This window comes from Psammomys obesus, unplaced genomic scaffold (assembly GCF_907164565.1).
Source record: "Psammomys obesus unplaced genomic scaffold, mPsaObe1.curated_primary_1811, whole genome shotgun sequence".
Taxonomy (NCBI): domain Eukaryota; kingdom Metazoa; phylum Chordata; class Mammalia; order Rodentia; family Muridae; genus Psammomys; species Psammomys obesus.
The window spans coordinates 4,084,562-4,091,274 of NW_026585504.1; the positions used below are offsets into that span (position 1 = coordinate 4,084,562).

General features: G+C 49.2%; 1 protein-coding gene across 4 annotated transcripts in view; it reads right to left on the bottom strand.

The window, feature by feature from the left end:
- The window catches only part of Shld1 (shieldin complex subunit 1), a 59,129-nt gene that overhangs the window by 45,509 nt on the left and 6,907 nt on the right, over nt 1-6,713 (bottom strand). The gene's annotated exons all lie outside the window — the stretch shown is intronic.

Below are 6,713 nucleotides of genomic sequence, written 5' to 3' on the forward strand. Positions count from 1 at the left end.
TGTGGATCTGTGCATGTTTTCCTGTGGATGTGTCTTTGTATGTATGTGTGTGTCTGTGTGTGTGTGTGTGTCTCCAGTGAGCCAGGAGGCATGGCTGGCCCCTGAGAAGTGCTGATGTTGGAGGGCAGTTAGTAAGGAGCTGGGAAGGGGCCACTGCAAGTGCTTAAGGTTTAGCACTCCACAGCCCTTACTTGGACCTAATGGTCGCCTTTCTTTAAAGTCCTGCATTTGAACCCTGACCCAGGGCTGCGCCTCAGCTTTCCAGGACTAAGCCTCTACAAGGCTCTGCTTCCTCGGGGGTAATGTAGAGGTCAGAACAGTATTCACTTCTTCGGGGGTGGCTCTAAGAGTCAAAAGGAACAATATGCTGCGGTGCACAGTGCCAAAGCACTTGCCCAGCACACCAGAAGCCCTGGGCTTGCCATCAGCAAATATCAACAACAAAATACACACACACACACACACACACACACACACACACACACACGTATAAACGCCTAGGGCACAGCTCCTACAGAGTAAGTGTACAAGAAGGGATAGATGTTCACGCATCTCCCCTGATGGCCTCTTGTGAAGCAGGCACAGTATCTGTAGACTACATCAAGTCTTTCCCCTGCACTGTAGGAAGATGCAGCTGAACAAGCCCTGACCGTAAGCTCACTTGCAGGAGCCTGTGAGGACGGCCGTGAGTCGGAAGGAAGCCACTCTGCCCCCTGGCTCTGCAGTTAGCGCCCTGCAGCCCTGCCTGGTGTCAGAGGCCCAGCCTGTGTTTCAGCTCTGCTGAGATTTCCTTCTTAGACTGTCAGTCCTCACAGGTGGCACTGAAGTTCAACACGGAGAACAAAGGAGACATCACTGATGGCTGCAGCACCCTGCCAGAATGATGCCCTTAAACCATCACCATCTCCAGTGGCCTGAGATATGAGCTGCCATCTGGAACTCTACAATACACAGCTCTAGGTGTATTTTATTTTAATTATTCTATCTATCTATAAATCTATCTATCTATCTATCTTAGAGACAGGGATTTACTATGTAGCCCTGGCTAGCCTGAAGTTGCTTTGCAGAGCAGGCTGACCTTGAACTCACAAAGATCTATTTGCCTCTGTTGGGATTAAAGGCATGCACCACCAAACCTGGCTTTAAGTGTAGTTTGAAAGAGACAAAGAAGGAATTGACAGTAAAGCCATCTGTGAGAGGGCACCCAGGAAATATTTTCCCAGTTGCTAGTGACCTTGGGTGGTCTCTGTATCCTGCAATTCAGCTTCCCCGTATGGGAATGAGATTAGGTGAGTTGGGTAGTTTTCAGACTCCATTTGGCCCTGGAAATGTTCTCTTCAGATGAATGCTTGTCTGAAGAGCCACAATATAAATAAGCTATCAGAAGCATGCAAAAAAAATGGGAGGCTAGGATGCCATCCCTCCCCACTCTCAGCCTGGTTTCCAAGGAATGTCCACAGCATGTTTGAAAGCCACCAACCCTGTAACCCCCAGCACTCAAGGCTAGAGCAAGATCATGAGTTTGAGGCCAGTCTAATCTACACAGTGAGACTATAGCTCATCAAAACAAAAATAAGGGAGAAAGGAAGGGAGGGAAGGAGGAAAGAGAAAAGGGAGAAAGGGAGGGAAGGAGGAAGTGAGGGAAGAAAGGAAGGAGGGAGGGAGGGAGGGAGGGAGGGAGGGAGGGAAGAGAGGGAAGAAGGGAAGGGAGGGAGGGAAGAGAGGGAAGAAGGGAAGGGAGGGAGGGAGGGAAGGAAGAGCAGCAGCCAGCAGTCCAGGTGTCCCATCATTCTATAATCCCAAGGACTTCAATCACCTTTTCTTCAATCCCCAGGTGGAAAGCATTGTTGCTTTCTACCAGTAGAGGGCAGAGTTCAGAACCCTGTTATGGAACGGAACCTTCCTTCTAGTCCACTGAATCTGCAAGGAGAGTGAGGAAAAGTGGGTTGGGGCGTGAGTGAGCTGACAGTGGAATGTACTGTCATGCCAAATAACCAAACTCAAATAAAAGCCATCAGGGAGTGTGATGGAAACCCCGTTTTGTTCCCAGCCATGTCAGAGAATCCGTTTACCATCACTGACTTTTCCTTTCCTTTCCTTGCTGCACCCTGGGGGGAGGGGTGTCTCGCCATGTTGGCTGCTCTGGCTGCCAAGCGCAGCCCCAGGATCTGCCTGTCGTGGTCCCTCCAGGGCTGCAGCTGTAGGCATTACCCTCCACACCCAGTTTTCACATGGATGAAGTCCTGAAAACCTAGGTCCTCCTGCTTCCTTTCCACTGAGCCATCTCCACAGCCCAAGTCTAAAATTTTACAATTATTATGTAACTTCCAGTCTGAAGTACTGACTGTTAGAGTTTATTGTTTCATTTGGGAACAGAGTTTTATAGAATTTCAAAGAGACATAATGTGAATTATAAACAGGATAAAGCATATTTACCTATTCTTAAATATTAAATTATCTGGATACCTTTGAAGACTGGGATACTGACAGAGTCAAAAAAAAAAAAAAAAAAAAGCACCAAGGGACATTAAAGCACTGTTAAAGTTTACAGCCACCTGCCAGCAAGGGCCTTTAATCATCAAAGAGTTATTGTGCTTAACATTCAAGTCCGCTGTCTACATTCTAGTTCCCAGCACTGTTCTCAGACAAAAGTTCCAGTCTGAGGAAAGCGCCAAGATTTCCACCCCACCCCACCCCACCCCCGCGTGAAACCCTCTGTTCTGTGTTAGAATGCCCTGTGGGGGTCTGCGGGACAAAGGTTCTGTGGGCCCCAGGAAGACGCGACACGGCCTACCTGGCTATCAGGCCACACAGAACACAGAGGAACCTGCGACCTCGCCTCTGAGACTTCATCACTTAATACCGCTCTTCAAGTCTGCGTACCTATGCTGCCCTCCAGTCCGACAGACAAGGGTTCGAGTCTGAAGTTGGGGGTCCCTGCAGTGAACTGGGATTGATCAAGGAGGGAGACGTGGGAAGAGGGAATCGGCGGCCGAGCAGTAAGAGCTGGCCCTGCCTGGAGCAGGAGTCCAGGCTTACACAGTGAGTGGCCCCGGGTCTGTGTTCAGCTGCCATGCACCTGGAGCCTGGAGCAGATGCCGCATCAGTTGTTTTGAACAAATGACACAGATACCAGATTACGGAGCCCTGGAAATGAGGCGGGAGAGCTCGCCAGGGCTGCCAGACAAGAGGAAGTGCACTCAGAGCGATTCACACTCTAGGTTGGAAATGTGCCCCAGGAAGACCTTCTTGGCAGAGTCGGCCTTATCTACCAGGACAGGCACGGGGCGGAGTTTCATGACCCTCGCCTGTCTGAGGCAATGGTTGTTTATTTCAACAGTACTTCCTGAGCAGAGGCTGCCTGTAACCTCAGGACAGACACGGCTATTAAGGCAGACGCGAGCCCACCCTATCCTGACTTTGTATACCCGATTGAAACAAAAGACACTTTCATGGTTTTTCTGGCTTGTTCCTGGGATTCTAATAGCGCATTAGTCTTTTGGAAAGTGCTCTCTCTCCTAATAGCCTCCCCCAGAGCATGAACAGTGCTATGTGATTAGACACATCCAGTGAGGGTAGGAAATGTCCTTCAGTTTGGCTCCTCAACACGGTCAGGGGCATCTGCCGTAGAGTAGGCTTCAGCCCAGGGGAGACGGGGTGGTGGCCATGTGCCTGGGGAAGAAGTGGAAAGGTGGGTGTCTGTGTCAGGTCAGTTTGGAGAGGCCACAGCTTAGGGTGGCTGCGCCTAACGATCCCACCTCCACTACGGGCAGGCTCAGGACCCCGGAGCTCTGAGGAAATGTGAGCTTTGATTCACGGGCATGGCACAGATGAGCACTTCCTCTTCCACCGTGAGTGAAGACCCGATGCACCATGGGTGGTCTACCAGATCAGGATTTAGCAGCAGACTCATTAGAAGAGCTGCGGTCCAGGATTAAGGATGTGTACCTGGCCTTACTTTATTTGTGGACCATCACAACCTCCATCATCCACCAGCTTTGCTGTTGATGTTTGACAAAATGTGGTACAACCAAGGAAAAGGTGGGAGGAAACCAGAACAACACCAGGGAAAACATGGCCTCCAGTCTCTGAAATCCACAACACTTTAGTCCTCCAATATGGCGGACAGTGAGTTCTTATGAAGTGAATTCACATAAAGGGAAGTGCAGATTTCCTGGGACTAACACAAACCCACCCAAACAGTGGTTTTACACATAGATGGTTCTGGTGATAAGTCTAGGAGAACTAGATATAAAAAGGCTTTGTTTAAAATTAAAAATGTTATTATGTTTACTTTTCAATTTTTTTGGAGGGGGAAGGGTTGGTGGGGGGGGGTTCGTTTGTTTGTTTTGTTTTGTTTTGAAAAAAGGGTTTCAAAACCTTGGCTGTCCTGGAACTCACTCTGTAGATCAGGCTGCCTTGAATTCACAGGGATCCATCTGCCTCTGCCTCCCAAGTGCTGGGATTAAAGGTGTGCGCCACCACTGCCTGGCTGGTTTTACTTTTCAAATGGCTGTTCAGACAGAGATGCATGGTGCCAATCATCTAGGTATGAAAGCAGAAGCTTCAGCATTAACCAAGGTCAGGACGGCTCAGCAGGCTGTGAAACGTGAAGTGGGGCAGAGGTGCCAGTCCCATCCAAAGATGGTCCTGTGAAGTTCTAAGCTAGCCTGTGCTATGACTGAGACCTTTTCTCAAATGAACAAGCAAGCAGAACAGAACAGAAGCCCTGAAGCCAGTCTTCTCTGGCCTACTTGTTAGCGTATAGGAAGCATGCCTCTAGGTTGCTTAGCAACCTGTGATGTCATCTGCTGTCACCTGCCAGGGGCACAGGATAAAAGGCCCTTCCCCTTTTCTCTCTCCTCTCTTGCCTTCTCTGCTTTGCTTTCTCTCCCCCTCTCTGAGGCACCTCACCCCATCCCCCTTTCTTTCTTTTCCTTTTTTTTCTTTCTTTCTTTCTTTCTTTCTTTCTTTCTTTCTTTCTTTCTTTCTTTCTTTCTCTCTCTCTCTCTCGTGTATTTCTATCTCTCTATGTCTCTGTGTCTCCTCACTCTTTACCCCCAAACATTAAATCTCTTCATTACAGATCTGTTGTGTACATTTTTAATTACACTGTTACACAGCCGCTCCCAGGGTTAGACCCTGCTGGGATAAGCCACCCCTGCTCTGCCTGTCTATCACATATCTGGGCTGCAGCGAAAGGCCGCTGGCTTCCTTGCAGTTACATGCCGCGCCTGGAGGCCACCCACACCATTACTGTACACTCCACTCTTTGCCAGCTCACACCTGGATTTCAACTAGAGATGTTGACAGAGGGTTAATTTGGGGGAATTCTAATATATCTTTGTATTTTTCTGGTGCTGGGGCCTTGAGCATGCCAGCCAAGCATTGCACCACTGAGCCTTCAGCCCATGACTGGATTTTCATATCAGCTCCTGGATCCTAAGGAGACCAACCACTTAGCTCACGTTAGACCTCCATGCCAAGGCCCCCACTGTGCTCTGCCAGCTCAGACCATGGCACAGCTGCCCCAAATGATGTCCAGTTGGAAGACTCCTCAGAAGATGAATTTCCTAACAATACAGAACAGGAAATACACAAGCCAGCATCCAGTTGGCTTAGAAACTGGAGGTATTAAGAATCAGAGCTAGAAAAGCAGCTTGTGGGGCTACTCCTGGAGATCAAAGCAGACTCCTGGATCTGAGCTGGTCCAGAATTGTCAGAACAAGACAAAACTGTTGTCAGGAATCTGCTGACGTGCTACCGGGAAAAGATCCACAGCTACAACTACCTAAAACATTCAGCAATAGGAGTGGAAATGGACTCAACGTATAAATTAAAAAGCAAGCAACAACAAAACCAGGCTCTTGCATGAAAACTATGGTGGCTAGGCATGGTGGCATGCACCTGTAATGCCAGCACTGAGAAGGCAGAGTGAGGGGGCAGGAGTGGCAGCCTAGCCTCATTCCATAGCCAGCTCAAGACTCCACTAAGTGAGTGTCCATGGAGCCAGGCATGGTGGCACACACCTTTAACCCCACTACTCAGAGTATGGCTCAGGGGGCCCTCTGTGTGTTCAAGATTAGTCTAGGCTAGCCCGTTCTGTTAAAGAAACTCTAGGTCAGAAAGTGGCACATTTCAACTTGGAATCCAGGTTTGTGAATCATAGATTGGATAATTAATGGGAAAGAGACAAGCTTTCCCACTTGCTAATTATCATTTGCCTTAAATTATCTGGTCAGAAAACTTCACAGACAGGTTCTGATTCAAATCTAGAGCTCAGGGCTGGTAGGATGGCTCGATGGTGAGGGAGCTTGCCTCAAACCTGACGACCTAGTCAACCCCTGGAACCCACACAGTGAGAGAAGAGAACTACTGACTCCTTACACACACACACACACCATGACATGCACACACTCGTACCCTGTACCCCACACTTACATAAATGTATTAAAACTTAAGCCAGGCCAGAGCACTGATTCTTCTCATGAGAAGCACTGGAGCCTCTACTGCCCTCATCCCCACAGTGCTCACACTGCTGCCCTCATCCCCACAGTGCTCAGTGCTCACACTGCTGCCCTCATCCCCACAGTGCTCACACTGCTGCCCTCATCCCCACAGTGCTCAGTGCTCACACTGCTGTCCTCATCCCACAGTGCTCAGTGCTCACACTGCTGTCCTCATCCCCACAGTGCTCAGTGCTCACACTGCTG